The 27929-nt window shown below is 43.5% G+C and overlaps 1 long non-coding RNA gene across 1 annotated transcript; it reads left to right on the plus strand.

The window, feature by feature from the left end:
* LOC119940421 lies at positions 1-27894 on the plus strand. Its single transcript, XR_005454918.1, has 3 exons — positions 1-71; positions 382-433; positions 27642-27894. It is a non-coding gene; the product is annotated as an uncharacterized LOC119940421 (long non-coding RNA).
* Positions 27895-27929: the final 35 nt, after the last annotated feature.

Raw genomic sequence — 27929 nt, forward strand, 5'->3', positions numbered from 1 at the left:
TCCCATAATTTAGCAGCAGTAGTGGTGGTGACCGAGAACTCTTCGGCCTATGCTAGTCTACACCGATGAAGGTATTTGCTTTAGCGGGGGAATATGACTGTGAGCCCACTGTTGGGTAGGGACTGTCTCTATGTGTTGCCAATTTGTACTTCCCAAGCGCTTAGTACAGTGTTCTGCACATAGTAAGCGCTCAATAAATACGATTGATGATGATGATGATGATATGTGAGTGGTTGAAGAAACATGTTTGCATGGGTTAAGGGAGGGTCTGTGTTTAGGACAGAGATGGGTATTTCTGTTTCATATCCCTGTCTCTCTGTGATTTGGTCTTCTACGCCTATCTCTTTCTAATACCGGGTGAAACACTGGTATTTTTTTCAGGTATAAATAAAGCAAGTGTGAAGAGATGAGTCTGAAGGTCCAGAGCTTTAAGGTAAGCGCAGTACATTCTATAGTCTGTATTTTGACATTTCCCTTTGCAAATTGCCCTCTACCTCCTCCTTCCTGAGCAAATACCATGTAAGTTTAAGACTTATGAGCGGTTGCTTTGTTTTCTGTTTCAAATGCATGTAACAGTAATAATGGGTATTTTCATAGATAGTTCAGCAGATATGGGCATGCAGAGGGGAAAGTAAGCACAAACCACAAGCTTGTAAAGGAGGCACAAAACAATCAACTCCTACTCAGAGGACAGAGACGTTTAGTGATGTAGATTTTCTAAAAACAAAACAAAATAGACAGACTAGAGCTAAAACCCAGACCATTAAGAATCACAGAGCAATACAGCCAGACCAAGAACCCTCCCCCTGGCAAAAAAAGATAATGCTAAATGGAAACCCTGAAATATAGTGGAGAGTTAGAAAAATAAAGAACGATTGGGACCACGACCCAAAAAGAAAGAAGGCAGAAACCAAGGTCATACATTCAGAGAGACGCTTAGTACAGTGCTCTGCACACAGTAAGCGCTCAATAAATACGATTGAATTGAATTGAAAGGAGTTGAAGAGTGATGAAAGTGTGTGGTTTGCGGGCCTTGGGGAGAGTGTTGCAAAAACAAGATGAGTGGATAAGTGGGGGCTCTGTGGTAGAATAGGTAAAAGCAGGTGTTCTAATTCTAAAACTATCGAATATTTCAGGATTTCTTTTCATACGCTACTGTAATGGTCTTGGTGGTTTTAAATTCACGTAGTTATCCTCACCCTAAGGGCCCAAAGTGCTTTACTCATTAATTCTAATGATACCTCTTGCAAGAAAGAGAAAGGCAAGACAGGCAATTGGCGAAGCTGTGACATGAAGGAAATCAAGCAACTTGACCAATTTTGCAAAGAGAGAGCTGGGGTTGTAATTAAAACTCAGCTCCCTACATTCCTCCTCAAACCGGTCTTTGTCCACAAAAGGAATCTGACCCTCACCCTCGTCCTGATGCAGGTTGACACATGTTTTAAACTGGCTTAACAGTGTGAAATGTGTGGTTGACAAATTCTTTTTGTCAAGAAAAGGGAAGGAGGCCTTCCCAGACTGAGCCCCCTCCTTCCTCTCCCCCTCGTGCCCCTCTCCATCCCCCCCGTCTTACCTCCTTCCCTTCCCCACAGCACCTGTATATATGTATGTACATATTTATTACTCTATTTATTTTACTTGTACATATCTATTCTATTTTATTTTGTTAATATGTTTGGTTTTGTTCTCTGTCTTCCCCCTTCTAGACTGTGAGCCCACTGTTGGGTAGGGACTGTTGCCAATTTGTACTTCCCAAGTGGTTAGTACAGTGCTGTGCACACAGTAAGTGCTCAATAAATATGATTGATTAATTTTCATTAAACACCAGACTCTTTCAATAAAGTACTGGAGAAGCAGCGTGGCACAGTGGAAAGAGCCCGGGCTTTGGAGTCAGAGGTCATGGGTTCGAATCCCGGCTCCGCCGCATCTCCACTGTGTGACCTTGGGCAAGTCACTTAACTTCTCCGAGCCTCAGTTACCTCATCTGTAAAATGGGGATTAAGACTGTGAGCCCCACGTGAGACAACCTGATCACTTTGTACCCCCCCAGCGCTTAGAACAGTGCTTTGCACATAGTAAGCGCTTAACAAATGCCAACATTATTATTATTATTATTATTATTATTATGGGTTCAAATCCCGGCTCCACCACTTATCAGCTCTGTGACTTTGGGCAAGTCTCTGCACATAGTAAGCGCTCAATAAATACGATTGATGATGATGAAGTCTGGGCCTCAATTACCTCATCTGGAAAATGGGGATGAAGACTGTGAGCCCCCCGTGGGACAATCTGATCACCTTGTTAACCTCCCCAGCGCTTAGAACAGTGCTTTGCACGTAGTGAGCGCTTAATAAGTGCTATTATTATTATTTTTACTGGGAAATGACCCGTGATCAGTCAGAGTACTTACCTTCAGCCATCATTTCCTGGAAATCAGACTGCCCTGAGGCAGTCAAATGTTGAGAAAAAAACCCTTAAAATCACCAAGCAAACTCCAGGAGAGGGCACTGTATCAATATGGTTGGTCTTTCTGATAATACAAAATAGAAACTTGGTCCTTTGGCGTTCCCTGGGATGGGACATCTCATTTCATTCCATGAAATTTCAGGTGGACTGGAAAGGGAGGGTGGCTAAGGAAAGGATTGCTAACCGCAGTAATGTAGTACGTTAGGGAAAAAAAAAAAAAAGTCTTGTTTTCCTGATCCCTTGGAGCTGCTCAGTTTCCTTACGTAACTATCTCGGTCATATTAAATCAATCAATCAATCAATCAATCGTATTTATTGAGCGCTTACTATGTGCAGAGCACTGTACCCAGCGCTTGGGAAGTACAAATTGGCAACACATAGAGACAGTCCCTACCCAACAGTGGGCTCACAGTCTAAAAGGGGGAGACAGAGTACAGAACCAAACATACCAACAAAATAAAATAAATAGGATAGAAATGTACAAGTAAACTAAATAAATAAATAAATAAATAGAGTAATAAATATGTACAACCATGTATACATATATATAGGTGCTGTGGGGAAGGGAAGGAGGTAAGATGGGGGGATGGAGAGGGGGATGAGGAGGAGAGGAATGAAGGGGCTCAGTCTGGGAAGGCCTCCTGGAGGAGGTGAGCTCTCAGCAGGGCCTTGAAGGGAGGAAGAGAGCTATTATTTATTTATTTTACTTGTACATATCTATTCTATTTATTTTATTTTGTTAGTCTGTTTGGTTTTGTTCTCTGTCTCCCCCCTTTTAGACTGTGAGCCCACTGTTGGGTAGGGACTGTCTCTATATGTTGCCAATTTGGACTTCCCAAGTGCTTAGTACAGTGCTCTGCACATAGTAAGCGCTCGATAAATACGATTGATGATGATGATGTTGGTCATGAGTTGGGTAGGGACTGTAGCCCACTGTTGGGTTGGGACCGTCTTTGTATGTTGCCATCTTGTACTTCCCAAGCGCTTAGTCCAGTGCTGTGCACACAGTAAGCGCTCAATAAATACGATTGATTGATTGGTGAGTTCTAAAGCCGGTTCCGCTACTTGTCTGCTCTGTGACCTTGGGCAAGTTACTTCACTTCTCTGGGCCTCAAAGACCTCATCTGTAAAATGGGGATTGAGACCGTGAGCCCCATAAGGGACTGTGAGCCTCCTAGACCGTGAGCCCGTTGTTGGGTAGGGACCGTCTCTCCATGTTGCCGACTTGTACTTCCCAAGCGCTTAGTACAGTGCTCTGCACACAGTAAGCGCTCAGTAAATACGATTGAGTGAATGAATGAATGACTCTGTCCAATCTGATTTGCTTGTGTCCACCCCAGCGCTTAGTACAGTGCCTGGCACATAGCGCTTAATAAAATACCACAATTGTTATTATTTTTTTTTTGCTAATGCACCCTGACTCCTTTGCAGATAAAGCATGGTAGAACTCTTTCCCTCTTCATGTCATATAATTATTGTCTTTGAGGGGTCTGGGTTGTCGCCTAATTCTTACCAGGGTAGTTTTTCCTAGTACTTAGTATAGTGCTTTGCACGCAGTTTGTGATTTTAATACGATTACTATTCATTATAGGTGTTCTCCTGCTGCACATTGTGAAAGAGAGGCTTGCGCCCTTCTGTATGTGCATTAATTTTAATAAATTAATTTTAATAATTAATTTTATTAAAATTTTAATAAATTTAATACAATACAATTGTGCAATACAATACAGTACTGTACAGTACAACAATTTAATACAATACAATTTTAATAAAATTGTAAAGTGGCCATCAAGATTGCTATGGCAGTTATCCTTTTAGACTGTGAGCCCACTGTTGGGTAGGGACGGTCTCTATATGTTGCCAATTTGTACTTCCCAAGCGCTTAGTACAGTGCTCTGCACACAGTAAGCGCTCAATAAATACGATTGATGATGATGATCTGTTTTGGTTGCCACTTGCCGCCCACAATGCCCTGTGGAAGAGCACCTCTACTTAAAAGCGACTTTGGGGCTCTCCCTTTTTCCCTCCTGTCGTTGCTGTCACTTTTGCTGTAATCCTCCACCATCCAGGAGTTGGAGTGCAGCCGAGAGGACTGGTGAGTGGGGAGGCCCGGAGGACCAGCAGGACCTAGTGGGTAGAACCTGGGCCTCAGAGTCGGAAGGACCTGGGTTCAAATCCCAGGTCCCCCACTTGTCCACTCTCTGACCTCGGGCAAGTTGCTTAATCAATCAATCAATCAATCAATCGTATTTATTGAGCGCTTACTGTGTGCAGAGCACTGGACTAAGCGCTTGGGAAGTACAAGTTGGCAACATATAGAGGCAGTCCCTACCCAACAGTGGGCTCACAGTCTAAAAGGGGGAGACAGAGAACAAAACCAAACATACTAACAAAATAAAATAAATAGAATAGATATGTACAGGTAAAATAAATAAAATAAATAAATAAATAGAGTAATAAACTTAACTTCTCTGTGCCTCAGTTCCCTCATCTGCAAAATGGAGAGTAAACTGGGACAGACTGTGTCCAACCTGAGCAGCCCGTTTCGATCCCAGTGCTTGCTTTTTGAACTCTGAAGTTCCATGAATTTGAAAGTTAAAGGAAACGACAGGCTCAGCATTCGGAATCAGATGAAGTGCCGCTCCTCTCACCTGGCATATTCTGTGCCCTTTTCTTTGGGGTAAGTGACTAGGTTGATATAATACTAATAATAATAATAATAATGATGGCATTTGTTAAGCACTTACTATTCATTCATTCATTCACTCAATCGTATTTATTGAGCGCTTACTGTGTGCAGAGCACTGGACTAAGTGCTTGGGAAGTACAAATTGGCAACATATAGAGATAAAAGAGACAGTCCCTACCCAACAGTGGGCTCACAGTCTAGAAGGGGGAGACAGAGAACAAAACAAAACATATTAACAAAATAAAATAAATAGAATAAATATGTACAAATAAATAAATAGAGTAATAAATACATACAAACATATATATATATATATATATATACAGGTGCTGTGGGGAAGGGAAGGAGGTAAGGCAAAGCACTGTTCTAAGCGCTGGGGGGGATACAAGGTGATCAAGTTGTCCCACGTGGGGCTCACAGTCTTAATCCCCATTTTACAGATGAGGGAACTGAGGCTCAGAGATGTTAAGTGACTTGCCCAAGCAGACATGTGGGGGAGCCGGGATTAGAACCCATGACCTCTGACTCCCAAGCCCGGGCTCTTTCCACCGAGCCACACTGCTGTATAGGCGGTACGAGCCACATTTCACGGACCCGATTGACGTTTGGCCCCAGTAGTCACTTCTGGGCTGATTTGGAAGTAAAAATTGCCCATCAACAGTTACTTTTTTTGAAAATCCCAGCTCTGCCATGTATGTAGCTTCTCCGAAACAAAAGCCAGTTGCAGTGTTTTGTAATTGTTTTTGTTGTTAGATTTTTCCACATCAGAATTTTGTCTTGAAAACTGAAACCTTGAAGAATAAAGGTATTTTACCCATAAGATGAAGATCAAAATTACTGAATCTTGCTTAGACACTGAATTGGCGGGGAGGCCAGGAGGAAGATAGTTTAATAGAAAAACAAGTGCCTAAAGTATAATTACATTTTTTTAAATTAACTTTGTAGTATTTTTAGAAGAGTAAGGCACGTGGGAGTGAAGGAAGACATCACCAGTTAAGTTTTCCCGTAGTGCTTCAGCCCAAACCTAAGCTAATGTTTCACAGGCTGAAAGTGTATCTGACCGTAATCTGATAAACTGTCAGTCTGACCTAGTTTCAGTGACTCAGGTCTTAGAGGAAAAGTAAATCATCATCATCAATTGTATTTATTGAGCACTTACTGTGTGCAGAGCACTGTACTAAGCGCTTGGGAAGTACAAGTTGGCAACATATAAGGGGAGCCCCAAGTGAAAAACTTAGAATTCGATGTTCACCGGCTAATCTGTGAGGATTTTCTGTTAGAGATAACACGGTTTTCAGGTCAATGAACATGTTTTGCAAGGCGTTCCCAATTTTTCAAGACTGAGGAATTAGCACTGGCAGTGGACACCTGAGACAGAGTTCAAAGGCACCATTGCTTCATCTTCAAAACCGTTCGAGACCAGGTCATCTCGGTCACAGTGTACTGGAACCTGTGCAGATGAGAAAAGTTCAAATTCATGGGTTACTAAATAATATTTATCATGCTAATACCCTTCAAGAGTTAGCCTAAATTAAGCCTTTTTAGTAGCTCTTGAACTTTCTCAAAGGAAATAACAATTTTCTCAGCAGATTACTGCGGGATTTACTTTCTATTTTTACTGTGGAAAGTAGTCTGTAGCCATATGATCCCACTGGGCAAAAAGCCCAAACTGACTTTCTGCACTCTTTAAAAATCCCCACAAAATAAGCATTTTATGAAAAAAAACCCCCTAGTGCTTTGTTTTTAAAGCTTCAAGGAAGTATTCTTTCTTGTCCCCTTGACTTTTCCTTCTCTCCTAATCTCCCTAAGTTTCCCCTTTCTCACCAAGATGGCTATTAGAGAAGCAGTGTGGCTCAGTGGAAAGAGCCTGGGCTTTGGAGTCAGAGGTCGTGGGTTCAAATCCCGACTCTGCCAGTTGCCAGCTGTGTGACTTTGGGCAAGTCACTCCACTTCTCTGGGCCTCAGTTCCCTCATCTGTAAAATGGGGATTAAGACTGAGCCCCCCGTGGGACAACCTGATCACCGTGTAACCTCCCCAGTGCTTAGAACAGTGCTTTGCACATAGTAAGTGCTTAATAAATGCTATTATTATTATTATTATTTTTATTATTTGCACACAGTAAGCGCTCAATAAATGCGATTGAATGAATGAATGAATGAATATTATTGGAAACTCCTTTCTATAGGGAGGCAGGAAAGCAGTCAAATCATATTTACTGAGCGCACACCATGTGCAGAGCACAATATTAAGCGCTAGGAAAGTACAATGTAACAATAAGACAGACACATTCCCTGCCCACAGGGAGCTTACAGTCTAGAGGGTTCTGTTGGCCACTAGAAATAGGAAGTTTTTGTCAGGAGAGGTGTTTGTGGCTGAGTGAGATTTCGGACTTTGTGTATCCTGAGTGTGTACTGCAGGTAGGTTGTTGACTTGTGTGGGTCTACTGGCCCCTTTTCTGTCACCTGGGTTTCAGGTCCTTACCAACTCTGTTAAATTGTACTCTCCCAAGAGCTTAGTGTATATATATATATATATATATATATATATATATATATATATATACACACATCTATATATATATCTGTATATATGTTTGTACATATTTATTACTCTATTTACTTGCACATATCTATTCTATTTAATAGAATAAATATCTATTTATATATATTATATAAAATATATTATATTTATATAAAATATAAATAGATATTTATTCTAATAAATAGAATAGATATGTGCAAGTAAAATGAATAGATAAATAAATAGAGTAATAAATATGTACAATATAAAACATATCTATTTTTAGACTGTGAGCCCACTGTTGGGTAGGGACTGTCTCTATATGTTGCCGACTTGTACTTCCCAAGCGCTTAGTACAGTGCTCTGCACACAGTAAGCGCTCAATAAATACGATTGATTGATTGATCCTCTAGAGCTTAGAACAGTGCTTTGCACATAATAAGCCCTTAATAAATGCCATTATAATTATAATTATAATAATTATTATTATTATCTTTTAGACTGTGAGCCCACTGTTAGGTAGGGACTGTCTCTATATGTTGCCGACTTGTACTTCCCAAGCGCTTAGTACAGTGCTCTGCACACAGTAAGCGCTCAGTAAATACGATTGATGATGATGATTTATTTTATTTTGTTAGTATGTTTGGTTTTGTTCTCTGTCCCCCCCTTCTAGACTGTGAGCCCACTGTTGGGTAGGGACTGTCTCTGTATGTTGCCAACTTGGACTTCCCAAGCGCTTAGTACAGTGCTCTGCACACAGTAAGCGCTCAGTAAATACGATTGATTGATTGATTAGTATGGTGCTGTGCCCACTGTAAGCGCTCGATAAATACCATCGATTGATCTAAGGGTAATTTCAGGGCAAGTTACTTCTACCTGCTTTGTTCTCCGGTTTTCCTCTGGGGGAAAAAGGGGGCAGTGATTCCTTTCTCTTGTTTGCCTAAAGGGGAGATTTAATCATATTCTGGATGTGAAATATTTTGAAAAGAAAATATTTCATAGTTCTGTGATAATGGTTATGTTTAGAGAAGCAGCATGGCTCAGTGGAAAGAGCCCAGGCTTTGGAGTCAGAGGTTGTGGGTTCAAATCCCGGCACTGCCAATTGTCAGCTGTGTGACTTTGGGCAAGTCACTTCACTTCTCTGTGCCTCAGTTACCTCATCTGTAAAATGGGGATGAAGACTGTGAGCCCCCCGTGGGGCAACTGGATCACCTTGTAACCTCTCCAGCGCTTAGAACAGTGCTTTGCACATAGTAAGCGCTTAATAAATGCCATTATTATTGTTATTATTATTTTGGGGAAGAAGGCAATTTAGTGTGGAAAATGATAGGAATGCCTTTTGTGATTTGAACTATAATTTTAGGGAAGCGACGTGGCAAAAGGAAAGAGTACAGGGCTGGGAATCAGAGGACCTGGGTTCTAATCATGCTTCTGTCACAGCGAAGCAGTGTGGCTCAACAGAGAAGCAGTGTGGCTCAGTGGAAAGAGCACGGGCTTGGGAGTCAGAGGTCACGGGATCGAATCCTGGCTCCGTCACTTGTCAGCTGGGTGACCTTGGGCAAGTCACTTCACTTCTCTGGGCCTCAGTTCCCTCATCTGTAAAATGGGGACTAAGACTGTGAGCCCCACGTGGGACAACCTTGACCACCTTGCATCCCCCTCCCAGCGCTTAGAGCAGTGCTTGGTGCATAGTAATCACTTAACAAATACCACCATTATTACTAATAATGGTGGTATTAAGCATATACTATATACCAAGCACTGGGTTAAATACAAGGTAATCACATCCCATTTTGGGGCTAAATAGCGGGGAGAACAGGTATTGAATCCTCATTTTGCAGATGAGGAAACTGAGGCACAGAGAGATGAAGTGATTTGCCTAAGGACACAGAGCAGGCAAGTGGCAGAGGCAGAATTGGAAACCAGGTCTTCTTACTCCCAGGCAACCCTGCCCTCTCACATGCACATGGAGTATAAAGGAAATCAGGCCTCTAAAAAGCGGCCAGTGACAAAGTAGCCTAGTTTGGGAGATTGGACCTCCTCCAAAACAACTGTCATTCTCTCTCTGCTTTTATTGCTTTTTATTATTTTTTTTGTTCAGCGCTGACTATATGTCAGGTACTCTATTAGGTCATGGGTTCAAATCCCATCTCCGCCACTTGTCAGCTGTGTGACTTTGGGCAAGTCACTTAACTTCTCTGTGCCTCAGTTCCCTCATCTGGAAAGTGGGGATTAAATGTGAGCCCCCAGTGGGACAACCTGATCACCTTGTAACCTCCCCAGTGCTTAGAACAGTGCTTTGCACATAGTAAGCACTTAATAAATGCCATTGTTATTATTATTATTAAGCACTGGGTTAGATACAAGCGTATCAGCTTAGACCCAGTCCCTGTCCCACATGGGGCTCACAGTCTTAACCCCCATTTTACAGATGAGGGAACTGAGCCCCAGAGAAGTGAAGTGACTGGCCCAAAGTCATCCAGAAGCTGAGTGGCGGAGTCGGAATTAGACCCCGGATCCTCCTGAGGCCCAGGCCTGGCCTCTCTCCACTAGGCCATGCCGCCTCTCATCTAGTTTTGCTTCTACCCTAATTGCTTTTGGACCGCGGGCGTTTAGAGATAGAGGGCTGGAAAATAATCTCCTCGCGCCATTGACCCCTGCACCCCTGAAAGGCGAGGGCCTCTTCGATCGGGTCCCCCCGCACTCACTCTATCTCTTCCTCCTCCTTTATCAGCCGTCTCGTCAGCTGCAGCCTCCGCCTCCCATGGCCACGGGCCTTCTCCTCCCTGCTCCCACTACTGTCCTCACTGCTGCTCAGGCTGGACCTCTCCTCCGAGCTCTCATCCGTGATGTACTTCAGGAGCTCTTCGTCCCTCCCGTCAATCAATCAATCAATCAATCGTATTTATTGAGCGCTTACTAGGTGCAGAGCACTGTACTAAGCGCTTGGGAAGTACAAATTGGCAACACATAGAGACAGTCCCTACCCAACAGTGGGCTCACAGTCGAAAAGGGGGAGACAGAGAACAGAACCAAACCAATCAATCGTATTTATTGAGCGCTTACTATGTGCAGAGCACTGTCCTAAGCGCTTAACCAAACATACCAACAAAATAAAATAAATAGGATAGAAATGTACAAGTAAAATAAATAAATAAATAAATAAATAGAGTAATAAATATGTACAACCATATATACATATATACAGGTGCTGTGGGGAAGGGGAGGAGGTAAGATGGGGGGATGGAGAGGGGGACGAGGGGGAGAGGAAGGAAGGGGCTGAGTGTGGGAAGGCCTCCTGGAGGAGGTGAGCTCTCAGCAGGGCCTTGAAGGGAGGAAGAGAGCTAGCTTGGCGGAGGGGCAGAGGGATTGGGGGCATTCCAGGCCCGGGGGATGACGTGGGCCGGGGGTCAATGGCGGGACAGGCGAGAACGAGGCGAGAACAGGCGAGTCCCGTCCATCTCCAGACAGCGACAGGAGCGACTTCTTGCCTTGAAGGAGTGCCCGCACATGCCGTCACACAGGTCTGCCCCGGTCTTGTACACCTAAGCATCAAGGAACAGAATGGAGGAGATTGGACTAAGCAAGACGTTGTCCTTGTCTGTTCGGTCGCCGGGTCCAGAGGTCGACCAGTCGGTCTGACGCTCGGCTGCCCTTTGCAGGTCAGGGCGGTTGGGCGTTTTGGGTTCTTTTTCTTTTTGAACCAAGGTCGTCGCCTTGGGCGTAACAGAGAAGGACTGCCCAACCTGAAAGATCTCATCCCCTCCCTCTCTCCCCCAGCTCCTGTTGAGAGTGGCCATTCTGCTTTTCCTACCGATTCATTCATTCATTCAATCGTATTTATTGAGCGCTTACTGTGTGCAGGGCACTGTACTAAGCGCTTGGGAAGTCCAAGTTGGCAACATCTAGAGACAGTCCCTACCCAACAGTGGGCTCACAGTCTAAAAGGGGGAGACAGAGAACAAAACCAAGCATACTAACAAAATAAAATAAATAGAATAGATATGTTCAAGTAAAATAAATAAATAAAGTAATAAATATGTTCAAACATATATACATATATGCAGGTATATACATATCAATCAATCATATTTATTGAGCGCTTACTGTGTGCAGAGCACTGTACTAAGCGCTTGGGAAGTCCAAGTTGGCAACATCTAGAGACAGTCCCTACCCAACAGTGGGCTCACAGTCTAAAAGGGGGAGACGGAGAATAAAACCAAACATACTAACAAAATAAAATAAATAGAATAGATATGTACAAGTAAAATAAATAAATAAAGTAATAAATATGTACAAACATATATACATATATACAGGTATATACATATCAATCAATCGTATTTATTGAGCGCTTACTGTGTGCAGAGCACTGTACTAAGCACTTGGGAAGTCCAAGTTGGCAACATCTAGAGACAGTCCCTACCCAACAGTGGGCTCACAGTCTAAAAGGGGGAGACAGAGAACAAAACCAAACATACTAACAAAATAAAATAAATAGAATAGATATGTACAAGTAAAATAAAGTAATAAACATGTACATACATACATATATACAGGTATACATATATATATACATATATACATATCAATCAATCGTATTTATTGAGCGCTTACTGTGTGCAGAGCACTGTACTAAGCGCTTGGGAAGTCCAAGTTGGCAACATATACCGATCCTAAAGAGGGTTTCCAAAGCACCCTCTCAATCCCTGGCAGATGTAGACTAGTCATTGATTCAGCCATGTTTACGGAGGGCTTACTATCAATCAGTAATCAATCGTATTTATTGAGCGCTTACTGTGTGCAGGGCACTGTACTAAGCGCTTGGGAAGTCCAAGTTGGCAACATATAGAGATGGTCCCTACCCAACAGTGGGCTCACAGTCTAGAAGGGGGAGACAGTGTGCAGAGTTCTGTGCTAAGCTCTTGGGAAACAGTAAAATGCCACCATTATTATTATTATTATTAATAAACAGACACATTCCCTTCCCACAGCAGTCTATAGTGGGGGAGAGAGACATTAATAGAAATAAATAAATGGCAGATATGTGCTATGGGGCCAGGAGGGGGGATGAACAAAGTGAGCATGTCGGGGTGACACAGAAGGGAGTGGGAGAAGAGGAAAGGGGGGCTTAGTCAGGAAAGACCTCTTGGAGAAGATGTCTTCACTAAGGCTTTGAAGTAGGAGAGACCAATTGTCTGTCAGATTTGAGGAGGGAAGGCATTCCGGGCCAGAGGCAGGACTCTCCCACAGGTAGGCTGTCCCAGAAGGCTATCAGGAGAAATCCCAGTGGGTTGGAAGGTTAATCAATCAATCAATCAATCAAAGGTCTTTATTGAGCACTTGGGAGAGTACGGTACAACAGAACTAGCAGACACATCTGCTCTGTTCCTCTGACGACAGTGACCATTGGCGGAGGCCACTGCGGTGAGTTTCTCCTCGGAAAGGGAAAACTCAGCCTGACCAAGTTTGCAGGTGATACTAAAGTCAAGAGTGAAATTCAACAGGCCCTAGAAAACCGGGCGAAATTAAATTGGGTCAAGGGCAAAATGACGTATCAGGAGGAGAAAGCAAACCCTATAGGGGAGAGTCTGACCGGGCAGAAATTCAGCAGGAAAAGACCACAAATTGAATATGAATCAGTAATGTAGTGCCTTTGATAATTATGGTGATGGCGATTTTGGTATTTGTTAAGGGCTTACTCTGTGTTGAGCACCGTTCTAAGCCCTGGGATAGATAAAAAGGTAATTAGTCTGGACGCAGTCCCTGTTCCACATGGGGCTCATAGTCTAAGTAGGAGGGAGAACAGGTGTTGCATTCTCACTTTACAGATGAGGAAACTGAAGCACTGAAAAGTGCAGTGACGTGCCCAAGATCACACAACAGGCAAGTGGCAGGGCTGGGATTAGAACCCAGGTCCTCTGATGCCCAGGCCCTGGCTCTTCCCACTAGGGCATGCTAATTCTCATGCTGCTTTTATTTTAAAAGTTATTATTATTAGGGTATTCAAGTGCCTACTGAGTGTCAAATACTCTACACACAAACGCACGCACTCTCTCTTTCTGTTCATATATATATATATATATATATATATATATATATATATATATATTTGTGTTCTCCCTCCTACTTAGACCAAAAGCCCCATGTGGGATGGAGACTGTGTCCTACCTGATTAACTTGTATCTACCCTAGCTCTTAGAATAGTGCTTGACCTATAGTAAGCTCTTAAGTACCATAATCAGCATTACCCTAATTATCCAAGGCACTAGATTACTGATTTAGATTCCACTTGTGCCCTTTGCCTGCTGAATATTCAGATTCTGGTCTGAATAGTGTTGGCTATGGAAGGATTCTTTCTCAACTTATGTCATATGTATTATTATTCATACATTATTATTCACGTCAGAGTCCTGTGTATATACATATACATGCATATATACACCCATACAGAGTCAAACATAAGGATTCTGACATGAATAACGTGTATGTGCCTGGAAGGAGTCCTCTTCTAACTAACATTATTCAGACCCTAGTAGATTATCACATCCTATTTGGGTGACTCTGTTTAAAGAAACTGGAGATTAGAAAAAAAGCTACAAAGTCGATTAAGTGGATCCTAAGGAGAGAGCTTTAGTGACTTAGGGAATTAATGAAATGGGACTGTTAAAAAGAGAGTGAGAGCATTTCTTAATGATTATAATGATGGTGTTTGTTAAGCGCTTACTAGGTGCCAAGCACTATTCTAAGTGCTGGAAACTTGTACTTCCCAAGCGCTTAGAACAGTGCTCTGCACACAGTAAGCTCTCAATAAATACGATTGATTGATTGATTGGAATAATTGTCTTCAGGTAGATGAAGGGGTCTTCTCCACGTTCACCGAGTTCCAAATGAGAAGAAATGAATTTGTTCAGGTAAAAAAGAACTACTTGATTGTCAGGATGATTAAAATGCTGGAACTGGAACAAGGGGATGCCGTTGAGTCTCTCCACTGGAAGCTTTTACAAGAGAACAGGCCGCCATCTGTCCTGGATCATTTAGGCTTTTATCAGCCGGGAGGGGTCCAGACCTAATGATCTCTTAAGGACCCTTGCATCTCTTGAATTATATGAGGTTGGCATGTAGTTTGGCTTTCTTCCTGCTCCTGTCCTCTTTCTTTAAATCAGGGCTAAGGCCAACGATCAGTCAGAGTTGTGGGGGTAACCCTTAATTAATCAATCAATCAATCGTATTTATTTAGCACTTACTGTGTGCAGAGCACTGTACTAAGCGCTTGGGAAATACAAGTTGGCAACATAACCCTCAGCAATGGGCAGAAGCCAGATTAGGTTTACCAAGACCAGTTGGCAACGGGACCCCCTGGAGCAGGTGGGGGGACGGGGGCAGGACACAGCAAATGGGAGGTTAAGATGCAAGCCAGTAAGATTCTCACTTCCTATTGAGAGAAAGTAGCCACGACTACCAGCCAGAGGGGGAAAATAAGACGTGGCTGATAGATGAATAGGCAAGACAGTGTCGGAAAATAGCAAAATCTTGTGCACAGTCACTGAGGATTTGGGAGTAAAGATGAGGCCGTAATGCAACTGAAATCATCTTTAAAATGAGGCAGTCCCAGGGTCGAACTGCTCCAGAGGAAACTTGGTCATTAGCCTGGTGGCCTGTGGAATAAAATATACTTTTTGCCCTTTTCCAGCCTGTGGGAGAGGGAACGAGTGGTAGAATCTCTTCTCTCTCTCTTACTCGTTCTCTTTCCCTCCCTCACTTCTAGATTTCACACTGAATGTCACCAGTCCTCAGAAGCCTAGTCCCTGGAAGTTCTTCCCAGTGGCCCAGCTTATTGGGAATTTGCCTGGCCAGCTGAGTGAAGAGATTATGGATCTAGGTAGGCTGTATTATCAAGCTCATTGTGGTTATAGTGCTGGGCACACAGTAAGCGCTTCACAAGTATCATAATTATTATTATCAGAATTATTTGCTCTCTTGGCACAGAATACCCAATGGCAAGGTATCAAAGAGAATGAAAATGTATTCAGTTCACCATCAATGAAAATACCGTACATAATAATAATGATGAGGGCATTTATTAATGCTTACTATGTGCAAAGCACTGTTCTAAGCACTTGGGAGGTCACAAGGTGATCAGGTTGTCCCACGGGGGGCTCACAGTCTTCATCCCCATTTTACAGATAAGGTAACTGAGGGCCAGAGAAGTTAAGTGACTCGCCCAAAGTCGCACAGCTGACAATTGGCACTTAACAAATACCATAATAATATTACTATTATTATTATTTCAATCTTTGGGCTAGAACTCAGGGCATTCTGCACTGAAACCATAGATTTCGCCTTTCGACTGAGCGGCCAATGAATGGTTCTTGCCAAACTGAAACTTCTAGCCTAGAGCCTCATAATCTCAATAGGGTTGCCCAACGTCAGGGGATGTTTCAGATTCTACAGTGCAACACTCCAGAGTGAAAACAGGTTTGGTAATTGATAACAGTTGGCTCTGGAAAGTTGTTTTGGCTCCAAATATGTGAATGGCCTGGCCATTTTCAGCCAGTTGTGTCTTTCATAAGCTTTTGGGGTGAAATTACATTGTAATTCCAGCTAATCCGAGCTCTGGTTTAAGTAGTATGACCCCGAGCCAGCTGGCTATAAAAGGAATTTCAGCCTCACCTGAAAACAAATGAGAAAGGAGACACCAAGGAAGCATGAAGAAGAGAAACAAATTAGTTTGCTTTCACCCTTTCTTTGCCATTTCTTGTTTTGTACATATTTGCTTTTTATAAAATGAAAATGCCCCCTCTCTCCGACACTTACTAAGCCACTCTGAGAAGTATACTTGACTGCTCTAAACTTTTCTTTTTTAGCCCCCATATGCGATGGGCTCCATCATTTTTATTTTCTTCTTGCTTCCTCCCCTCCTGGACTGTAAGTTCGCTGTGGGCTGGGAATATGTCTACCAACTTGTCCTTTCCCAAACGCTTAGTACACTGCTCTACACACAGTACAGCACTCAATAAATACCACTGATTGATTGAATCTAGATTCAGACAGAGGCAAGCGGGGGGGGTGACAGGTGCCATTGCCATTTAATTGAGCGAGTAATAGTAATAATGATGATGCCTCCCAAAGTGGGAACTTCCATTCATTCAGTCGTATTTGTTGAGCACTTGCTATGTGCGGAACACTGTAGTAAGAGCTTGGGAAAGTACGGTATAACAAAAAAGTGACACATTCCCGGTCCACAACGAACTTTCAGTCTCTGGGGAAGACAGACGTTAATATAAATTAATAAATTACAGATATGGACATAAATGCTGTGGGGCTGGTGGGGGGGATGAATAAAGGGAGCAAGTCAGGGTGATGCAGAAGGGAGTGGGAGAAGAGGAAAAGGAGGGTTTAGTCAGGGAAAGGCCTCTTGGAGGGGATGGGTCTTCAATAAGGTTAGAGGGATTTTAGAGTCTTCAAGAGTCAAGGTTAGAGGGATTTTAAGCATTTAACCTCTCTGTGTCTCAGTTTCCTCATCTGTAAAATGGGGAAAAGATACCTGCTCTTCCTCCGTGTTATAAATAATAATAATAATAATGATGATGGCATTTGTTAAGCGCTAGTGAGTCCCATGTGCGGTAGAGACTGTCTCTGATTATCTTGTATCTATCTCCTCAGTTCTTAGAACAGTGCCCGGCTTTAATTTGTACCCTAATAATGATCATTGTTATGACTACTTTTTTATGGTGTTTGTTAAGCATTTACTGTGTGCCAGGCACTGTATTACGTGCTGGGGTAGATCCAATCAGTTTGGTTACAGTCCATGGGCTCCACATGGGGCTCATAATGTTAGTCCCCATTTTACAGATGACATGACTGAGGCACAGAGGAAGTGAAGCAGCGTGGCTCATTGGAAAGAGCCCGGGCTTTGGAGTCAGAGGTCATGGGTTCAAATCCCGGCTCCACCACTTGTCAGCTGTGTTACTTTGGGCAAGTCACTTAACTTCTCTGGGCCTCAGTTCCCTCATCTGTAAAATGGGGATTTAGACCGTGAGCCCCCCGTGGGACAACCTGATCACCTTGTAACCTCCCCAGCGCTTAGAACAGTGCTTTGCACATAGTAAGCGCTTAATAAATGCCATTTTAGAGAGAAGCAGCGTGGCTCAATGGAAGAAGCCTGGGCTTGGGAGTCAGAGGTCATGGGTTCAAATCCCGACTCCGCCAACTGTCAGCTGTGTGACTTTGGGCAAGTCACTTCACTTCTCTGGGCCTCAGTTACTTCATCTGTAAATTGGGGATGAAGACTGTGAGCCCCCCGTGGGAGAATCTGATCACCGTGTATCCCCTCAGCGGTTAGAACAGTGCTTTGCACATAGTAAGTGCTTAACAAATACCATCAGTCTTCTAGACTGTGAGCCCTCTGTTGGGTAGGGACCGTCTCTATATGTTGCCAACTTGTACTTCCCAAGCGCTTAGTACAGTGCTCTGCACCCAGTAAGCACTCAATAAATGCGATTGAATGAATGAATGAAGTACAGATGTGTTCATAAGTGCCATGGGGCTGGGGGTGGGGATGAATAAAGGGAGCAAGTCAGGGCAATGCAGAAGGGAGTGGGAAAAGAGGGAATGAAGGCTTAGCAGGGAAGGCTAATCAATCAATCAGCCATATTTATTGAATGCTTACTGTGTGCAAATCGCTATACTAAGTGCTTGAGAGAGGACCATATAAAAATAAGTATACTCAGTCCCTGCTCACAACGAGCTTGCAGTCCAGAGAAGACAGGGAAACGGATCAGAGAATGCCGGCCCTGTAAAGATGGCATGTGTGAGAGGAATAATGCCCAAAGTCAAGGCTGATGTTGATTTGTAAACACCAAGGTGGGAAACGAATTGAATCGGGGCCCTGATTATGCGGGGCTGCTTGGCCCACGACGGGGATCAATTTTTCTTTTTTTTTTATTTTGGGGAGGCGGGATTTGTTAAGCGTTTTCTGTTCATTCATTCATTCAAGCACTGTTCCAAGCGCTGGGGTAGATACAAGGTAATCAGGTTATTCATTCATTCAACCGTATTTATTGAGCGCTTACTGTGTGCAGAGCACTGTGCTAAGCGCTTGGGAAGTACAAGTTGGCAACATTAGAGACGGTCCTTACCCAACAACGGGCTCATACTCTAGAAGGGGGAGACCGACAACAAAACAAAACATGTGGACAGGTGTCAAGTCATCAGAATAAATAGAAGTAAAGTTACTATGTGCCAGTCACTGTACTAAGCAGTTTTCTATTCATTCATTCATTCATTCAAGCACTGTTCCAAGTGCTGGGGTAGATACAAGGTAATCAGGTTATTCATTCATTCAATCGTATTTATTGAGCGCTTACAGTGTGCAGGGCACTGTGCTAAGCGCTTGGGAAGTACAAGTTGGCAACATATAGAGACGGTCCCTACCCAACAACGGGCTCATAGTCTAGAAGGGGGAGACCGACAACAAAACAAAACATGTGGACAGGTGTCAAGTCATCAGAATAAATAGAAGTAAAGCTACTATGTGCCAGTCACTGTACTAAGCAGTTTTTTATTCATTCATTCATTCATTCAAGCACTGTTCCAAGCGCTGGGGTAGATACAAGGTAATCAGGTTATTCATTCATTCAATCGTATTTATTGAGCGCTTACTGTGTGCAGAGCACTGTGCTAAGCGCTTGGGAAGTACAAGTTGGCAACATATAGAGACGGTCCCTACCCAACAACGGGCTCATAGTCTAGAAGGGGGAGACTGACAACAAAACAAAACATGTGGACAGGTGTCAAGTCATCAGAATAAATAGAAGTAAAGCTACTATGTGCCAGTCACTGTACTAAGCAGTTTTTTATTCATTCATTCATTCATTCAAGCACTGTTCCAAGCGCTGGGGTAGATACAAGGTAATCAGGTTATTCATTCATTCAATCGTATTTATTGAGCGCTTACAGTGTGCAGGGCACTGTGCTAAGCGCTTGGGAAGTACAAGTTGGCAACATTAGAGACGGTCCTTACCCAACAACGGGCTCATGCTCTAGAAGGGGGAGACCGACAACAAAACAAAACATGTGGACAGGTGTCAAGTCATCAGAATAAATAGAAGTAAAGCTACTATGTGCCTGTCACTGTACTAAGCACTGGAGTAGGTACAAGCTAATTGGGCCGGACACCATCCTTGCCCCATATGGGTTTCACAGTCTTAATCCCCATTTTACAGATGAGGTCACTGAGGCCCTGAGAACTGAAGTGACTTGCCCAAGGTCACATAGCAGACAAGTGGCGGAGCCGGGATTAGAACCCCGGTCCTTCTGATTCCCAGGCCCGGGCTCTAGCCACTAGGCCATGCTCCTTCCCAGTACTTGGCGGGGGTCACGATCAGGGAATGGCTTGTGGGAGATCCCCAAAATTAAATGGGTCAACCAAGTTGTTTGAAGGGGCATTGGCATCCAGCAGTCTCTTATCATTATCATGTATATATGTTTGTACATATTTATTACTCTATTTATTTATATTTTACTTGTACGTATCTGTTCTATTTATTTTATTTTGTTAGTATGTTTGGTTTTGTTGTCTGTCTCCCCCCTTTTAGACTGTTAGCCCGCTGTTGGGTAGGGACCGTCTCTATGTGTTGCCAACTTGTACTTCCCAAGCGCTTAGTACAGTGCTCTGCACACAGTAAGTGTTCAATAAATCATCATCAATCGTAGTTATTGAGCGCTTACTGTGTGCAGAGCACTGTACTAAGCGCTTGGGAAGCACAAGTTGGCAACATATAAAACATTTATATGGCAACACATAAATATGATTGATTGATTGATTATCACTGCAAATTGATCGATTTAGTCAGTCGTCGAGAGTCATCATCATCATCAATCGTATTTATTGAGCGCTTACTATGTGCAGAGCACTGTACTAAGCGCTTGGGAAGTACAAATTGGCAACATATAGAGACAGTCCCTACCCAACAGTGGGCTCACGGTCTAAAAGGGGGAGGCAGAGAACAAAACCAAACATACTAACAAAATAAAATAAATAGAATAGATATGTACAAGTAAAATAAATAGAGTAATAAATATGTACAAACATATATACATATATGCAGGTGCTGTGGGGAAGGGAAGGAGGTAAGATGGGGGGATGAAGAGGGGGACGAGGGGGAGAGGAAGGAAGGGGCTCAGTCTGGGAAGGCCTCCTGGAGGAGGTGAGCTCTCAGCAGGGCCTTGAAGGGAGGAAGAGAGCTAGCTTGGCGGATGGGCAGAGTCAGAGCGCATCTTTCAAAGGGAGAAACTGAGGCCCCGAGATGGCTTGCAAGATTCACTCAGCACACAAGGAGCAGGGTCACGATTTAAACTCTTAGCCTCTGAGCGAATGACTAATGTAGTTGTGAGCTCCTTAGCTGTCCTGCCTTTCACAAAGTCAACCCCAGGTTGCCAAGTCACCTTTCAGTTCAGCCTCGGGTTACCTCCAGTGGCTCTGTCATATCAGCTAGAAACCCCTTTCCTAATGAGTACTGGGTCCCATTTGCGATGAACATTTGTTTAGCCATTTGCATTGTTCACAAATGCCGGAAAGGAGGACTCCTTCCGAAGAAACACTTAGCGTGCACCTGTTGTATGTAAAAATTAAAGCTAAAAAAACCCTGCTATTTAAACCTGATTTTCGCCTACATTTAAAAAAAGCCCAAACCTGACAATTACCCACCAAATTGCAGGGTTGTTGTTGTTTTTTTTTTAACCCCAGACTCCATTGCCTAATTATGGAGCAGCTGGAAATGGAGTGTCACATTGGAAACTGAGGTTTTCAGAAGGTTTGAAGATGAATAACAGAGGCGAGTCTGATCATGGGTCGGGGTGGATTGGTCTGTCTGTTGCTTTTCAGTCATACGTGCACGCGTGGCTACTGAGGCCACACATGCATCTGCATACACATCTCCTCATTGCCCGCCCCTCCCGCCGTCCACACACCCAACATATTAAGTCCAGGGATTCCAGTGACAATGTATGGATCCGAAAGCTGGAGTGAAAAAACAGGATAGAAAGAACATCGATTCTTGTGAAATGTGGTTTTGGAGAAGGCTTTTGTGAATCCCACGGACTGCCCGAATGACAAACAAAGGGATCTTAGAGCAAATTAAACCAAACTGTTCTTTGGTAGGCCAAATGACTCGACTTAGATGAGCACATTTGGGACACACAATCAGGAGGACTGATTCTCTGGAGAAGACACTAATGCTCGGAAAAGACCAGGGAAAACGAGGACGAGGCAGATGGACAGCTAGAAGGATAGAGACCATAATAACGATAACGAAGAACCATTAGAAGGGTTGCAGATTATGTCAGGGGACAGGACGTTCTGGAGAAAGCATATATCCATGGAGTCGCTATGAATCGGAAACAACTCGATGGCACTTAATTATAATGAGTCACGGTATCTGTTGGAAACCTCACAGCACTTACTTTTCAAATAAAGAGTACATGCCTTCATCATCATCATCATCAATCGTATTTATTGAGCGCTTACTGTGTGCAGAGCACTGTACTAAGCGCTTGGGAAGTACAAGTTGGCAACATATAGAGACAGTCCCTACCCAACAGTGGGCTCACAGTCTAAAAAGGGGAGACAGGGAACAAAACCAAACATACTAACAAGATAAAATAAATAGAATAGATATGTACAAGTATATATTATACGTATGTATAGCATGTATATGTATATGCATATGTTAGTAATACATATTTATTACTCTATGTATTTATTTTACTTGTACGTATCTATTCTATTTATTTTATTTTGTTAGTATGTTTGGTTTTGTTCTCTGTCTCCCCCTTTTAGACTCTGAACCCACTGTTGGGTAGGGACCGTCTCTATATGTTGCCAATTTGGACTTCCCAAGCGCTTAGTACAGTGCTCTGCACACAGTAAGCGCTCAATAAATACGATTGATGATGATGATGATGATGTACGAACATATATACATATATACAGGTGCTGTGGGGAAGGGAAGGAGACAAGATGGGGGGGATGGATAATAAAATCAATAAATTCAATTGATTGATTGATTGATCAGTCTGTCACTATAAACAGTTGCCTCTGACCCCAGGAGAACTACATGGACAGATGTATTTTGAGGCCACTTGGGAGATTCTCCAACATTTGATTTAAGCACACAGATAAAAGGTAATAGAAACTAATAACAACAACCCCGCTTTTCCCGGAGGTATTTAAACAACCACAGATCGATAGGCAATTAGTTTTTCCCTGACGTGACATGAGCTCCCAAAGGCCCAGGATTTTATCTCCCCTGGTTATAAATTGATCAGAGGGAGGATCGACTGAGTTTTCTCCCCAGGAGGCCTATAAACGGAGCGCGACCCAAGAGATAGGATTTTTTAGAGAATCACCTTCAAATCAATTCTTAATTTACAGGATTTGGAACGGATCGCTTCGGCTTCTGGGTCTGTGATTCTGACGCACCAGTCATTCCAACGCGGCCAGTTGGCATGTTTTCACATAATCGGTTTTTCACCCCATAGAACTATATGGGGTGTCTGGGCAGTGATCAATTAATTGAATTTATCGAGCTTCTTCTGGGTGCAGGGCACTGTATTAATCAGTCAATCAATCAATCAATCAATCGTATTTATTGAGCGCTTACTATGTGCAGAGCACTGTACTAAGCGCTTGGGAAGTACAAATTGGCAACATATAGAGACAGTCCCTACCCAACAGTGGGCTCACAGTCTAAAAGGGGGAGACAGAGAACAAAACCAAACATACTAACAGAATAAAATAAATAGAATAGATATGTACAAGTAAAATAAATAAATAAATAGAGTAATAAATATGTACAACCATATATACATATATACAGGTGCTGTCGGGAAGGGAAGGAGGTAAGATGGGGGGGATGGAGAGGGGGACGAGGGGGAGAGGAAGGAAGGGGCTCAGTCTGGGAAGGCCTCCTGGAGGAGGTGAGCTCTCAGCAGGGCCTTGAAGGGAGGAAGAGAGCTAGCTTGGCGGATGGGCAGAGGGATTGGGGGCATTCCAGGCCCGGGGGAGGACGTGGGCCGGGGGTCCACTTGGAAGAGCTTGGAAGAGAACAATTAAGCGCTTGGAAGAGAACAATAATAATAATAATAATAATAATAATAATGGCATTTGTTAAGCGCTTACTATGTGCAAAGCACTGTTCTAAGCCCTGGGGGGGATACAATGTGATCAAGTTGTCCCACGTGGGGCTCACAGTCTTAATCCCCATTTTTACAGATGAGGGAACTGAGGCTCAGAGAAGTTAAGTGACTTGCCCAAGGTCACACAGCAGACTTGTGGCGGAGCCGAAATTCGAACCCCTGACCTCTGACTCCAAAGCCCAGGCTCTTTCCACTGAGCCACGCTGCTTCTCTAATAGAGTTAGCGAACGTGATCCCTGCCAGCAATCTTTCAGTCTAGGGAGGAAGATGATGATGATGATGATCGTATTTGTTAAGCACTTGCTATGTGCCAAGCACTGTTCTAAGCGCTGGGACAGACTGAAGTAATTTACGGAGAAGAAGAAGGGGAAATGGACTTGTGCTTAAAGGGTGGTTGTGAGTACCAAAGGGCATAGTTGGTACAAAAGTGTTTAAGTAGAGGTTATAATGGTTATAAGCGCTTAGTACAGTGCTCTGCACACAGTAAGCGCTCAATAAATACGATTGAATGAATGAATAATGGCATTAAATTAAATGGGGAAGCAGCGTGGCTCAGCGGAAAGAGCCCGGGCTTTGGAGTCAAAGGCCATGGGTTCAAATTCCAGCTCCGACGCTTGTCAGTCGTGTGACTTTGGGCAAGTCACTTCACTTCTCTGGGCCTCAGTGACCTCATCTGTAAAATGGGGATGAAGACTGTGAGCCTCACATGGGACAACCTGATCACCTTGTATCCTTCCCAGCGCTTAGAACAGTGCTTTGCACGTAGTAAGCGCTTAACAAATACCAAAATTATTATTGTTATTATTGAACCCTTTCTTTGTGCCAAGCACCGTTCTAAGCGCCGGGACAGACTGAAGTAATTTACAGAGAAGAAAAAGAAGGGGAAATGGACTTGTGCTTAAAGGGTGGTTGTGAGTACAAAAGGGCATAGTTGCTACAAAAGTGCTTATGTAGAGGTTATAATGGCTATAAGCGCTTAGTACAGTGCTCTGCACACAATAAGTGCTCAATAAATACGATTGAATGAATGAATAATGGTATTAAATTAAATGGGGAAGCAGCGTGGCTCAGCGGAAAGAGCCCGGGCTTTGGAGTCAAACGTCATGGGTTCAAATTCCAGCCCCTCCGCTTGTCAGCTGTGTGACTTTGGGCAAGTCACTTCACTTCTCTGGGCCTCAGTGACCTCATCTGTAAAATGGGGATTAAGATTGTGAGCCCCACATGGGCCAACCTGATCACCTTGTATCCTTCCCAGCGCTTAGAACCGTGCTTTGCACGTGGTAAGCGCTTAACAAATACCAAAATTATTATTATTATTATTAAACCCTTTCTTTGTGCCAAGCACTGTTCTAAGCGCCGGGACAGACTGAAGTAATTTACAGAGAAGAAGGGGAAACGGACTTGTGCTTAAGGGGTGGTTGTGAGTACCAAAGGGCATAGTTGGTACAAAAATGCTTAAGTAGAGGTTATAATGGCTATAAGCGCTTAGTACAGTGCTCTGCCCACAGTAAGCGCTCAATAAATACGATTGAATGAATGAATAATGGCATTAAATTAAATGGGGAAGCAGCATGGCTCAGCGGAAAGAGCCCGGGCTTTGGAGTCAAAGGTCATGCGTTCAAATTCCAGCTCCGCCGCTTGTCAGCTGTGTGACTTTGGGCAAGTCACTTCACTTCTCTGGGCCTCAGTGACCTCATCTGTAAAATGGGGATTAAGATTGTGAGCCCCACATGGGACAACCTGATCACCTTGTATCCTTCCCAGCGCTTAGAACAGTGCTTTGCACGTAGTAAGCGCTTAACAAATACCAAAATTATTATTATTATTATTATTAAACCCTTTCTTTGTGCCAGCCACTGTACTAAGCGCTGGGGTCGATGCAGAGCCTGGGTTAGAGCCCAGGTCCTTCTGACTCCCGAGCCAGCGCTTTCTAAACCTGAGAGAGGAATGAAGGATAATCAGGTATCGTAACCAACCAATCAATCAATCAATCGTATTTATCGAGCACTTACTGTGTGCAGAGCACTGTACTAAGCGCTTGGGAAGTCCAAGTTGGCAACATATAGAGACAGTCCCTACCCAACAGTGGGCTCACAGTCTAGAAGGGGGAGACAGAGAACAAAACCAAATGTATTAACAAAATAAAATAAATAGAATAGATATGTACAAGTAAAATAAATAGAGTAATAAATATGTACAAACATATATACATATATGACCACCCTTTCCATTGTAATTAATGTGATCTTCATATTTCAGTGGTATTTATTGCATGTTCACTGGGGGCGGAGCATTGTAGTAAGCGCCTGGGAAGGTACAATACAACAATAAACAGACACATTTCCTGCCCACAACGAATTTACAGTCGATCCCTTTGTGGGATCTGCTCGGCCCCCTCGTCCCCTTCTCCATCCCCCCCAGTCTTACCTCCTTCCCTTCCCCACAGCACCTGTATATATGTATATATATTTGTACATATTTGTTACTCTATTTATTTTACTTGTACATATCTATTCTATTTATTTTATTTTGTTAGTATGTTTGGTTTTGTTCTCTGTCTCCCCCTTTAAGACTGTGAGCCCACTGTTGGGTAGGGACTGTCTCCGTATGTTGCCAACTTGGACTTCCCAAGCGCTTAGTCCAGTGCTCTGCACACAGTAAGCGCTCAATAAATACGATTGATGATGATGATGATGATGATCTGCTGGCCTTATTTAGTTTGTGAGCTCCCAGAGCAAGGAGCACGTCCGGATTCCCATCAACTACCTCGTTGACTCTTCCACGAATGTCAGTGGGAGTCCGAACACCTGGATTTTAATGCCGGCTCTGCCACTTCTCTGCTGTGAGACTTTGGGCAAGTAACTTCACTTCTCTGCGCCTGTTTCCTCAGCTGTAAAATGGGGATTAAATCCCATTCCCTGCTACTTAGACTGCGAGCCCCACATAATAATAATAGTTATGATATTTGTTGTGTGCTTACTATGTTCCAGGCACTGTACGAAGCGCTGAGGTGGATACAAGTAAATCAGGTTGGACGCAGTCCCTTGTCCTACTAGCTGTCTTCCTCCCTTCAAGGCCCTACTGCGAGCTCACCTCCTCCAGGAGGCCTTCCCAGACTGAGCCCCTTCCTTCCTCTCCCCCTCGTCCCCCTCTTCATCCCTCGCATCTTACCTCCTTCCCTTCCCCACAGCACCTGTATATATGTTTGTACATATTTATTACTCTATTTATTTTACTTGTACATATCTATTCTATTTATTTTATTTTGTTAGTATGTTTGGTTTTGTTCTCTGTCTCCCCCTTTTAGACTGTGAGCCCGCTGTTGGGTAGGGACCGTCTCTATACGTTGCCAACTTGTACTTCCCAAGCGCGTCGTCCAGTGCTCTGCACACAGTAAGCGCTCAATAAATACGATTGATTGATTGATTGATTCTAGACCTCCATTGAACCATCAGATTTAGTTGAGAGGGTGGACGTGACTCGGCTGACATAAACCACTTTAAATTCCTCTGTTACTTGCTTAATATGAAACCTCTCTCTCAAGGGTCCTTTTGGGGTTTTCTACTGGAGCCAAAAAGACGACATTTTCCATCTTCCACATGTGGCGCAGATGGTTGATCCTGCGACATATTTTAGCCCACTGTTGGGTAGGGACCGTCTCTATATGTTGCGAACTTGTACTTCCCAAGCGCTTAGTACAGTGCTCTGCACACAGTGAGCGCTCAGTCAATACGATTGATTGATTGATTGATTAATATTTTATAGATTTGCTCCGGGAGATGCTGGGAGGAGCCCGGAGCTGACAGATCATATGGTTGCAGTAAGAATCAAGGTCAGTTGAGTCCTCAGGCGGCCCGGATCCCCATGGGGATGTAACGGATTGCTCGGCTTTATACTGAATTCCCCAAGGCCAAGCCCCCGTCACGAGCCGAGAGCTAACGCGCGCCCTCCGATTGGATCAGCAAAGCCGTTTTACGCCCAACTTTCCCTTCTCCCTAAGAGACCTTTCCATGTGGCAGTCGATCAATCAATCCACCGTATTTACTGAGCGCT

This window comes from Tachyglossus aculeatus, chromosome 18 (genome assembly GCF_015852505.1).
Source record: "Tachyglossus aculeatus isolate mTacAcu1 chromosome 18, mTacAcu1.pri, whole genome shotgun sequence".
Lineage (NCBI taxonomy): Eukaryota > Metazoa > Chordata > Mammalia > Monotremata > Tachyglossidae > Tachyglossus > Tachyglossus aculeatus.